The following is a 765-nucleotide window of genomic DNA, read 5'->3' on the forward strand; positions in this document are numbered from 1 at the left end:
ACCTCCCAAGAGGCGGGGACAATGTCTCTTTATATGACCCAAATCTCCACACTCAAAATAACTCCTCTCTGAAAATGTCGGTAAGTACTAAGGCGGACCTCGAGAACCAGAATAATTACCAGAAGAACTGGTACAAATAAACCCTGAACTAATGGTGCATGAGATGAAGTCTAAGCTGGAAGTGCACTAAGAGATGAGTGAATCGGTCGAGCACTGTATGAACCATGGCTAGCTGATGCGCCACGATGAGCTGAACGAGCCATCTAAGCGGGCCTATTAGGACGACCCCTGCCGTGATAGGGCTGCCTTCCGAAGGAACACCGCTAGAATTACCTGGACCACGAGACCTTTTAGCCTCCTTCTCCTCACTCTCCTGAGTACAGACCATTTCTAGCTGTCGAGCACTGTCAACCACCACATCGAACTTGGCACCTACTACATTCCCCAAATTCATAACAAAATGAAATTGCTAGTTCAGACCATTAATGAATCTCCTAATATTTTTCCTCTCGCTGGGAACTAACCAAATTGTATGACGAGCCAAGTCTAAAAACCTCATCTCATACTGGGTAACAAACATGTCCTCTTGGTGGAGCTATTCGAACTGCCGGCGCAGCTCCTCTCTGCGGGTCTGTGGCATAAAATTCTCCAAAGAGAGAATGGAGAACTCATGCCATGAAAGTTGTCCTACACCAACTGGTCTGCTCCTCTCATAAGCCCCCCCCCCCCCCCCGACACTTTCGAACGGCTACCCTGGTCCACGCT

This window comes from Nicotiana attenuata, unplaced genomic scaffold (assembly GCF_001879085.1).
Source record: "Nicotiana attenuata strain UT unplaced genomic scaffold, NIATTr2, whole genome shotgun sequence".
NCBI classification, from domain to species: domain Eukaryota; kingdom Viridiplantae; phylum Streptophyta; class Magnoliopsida; order Solanales; family Solanaceae; genus Nicotiana; species Nicotiana attenuata.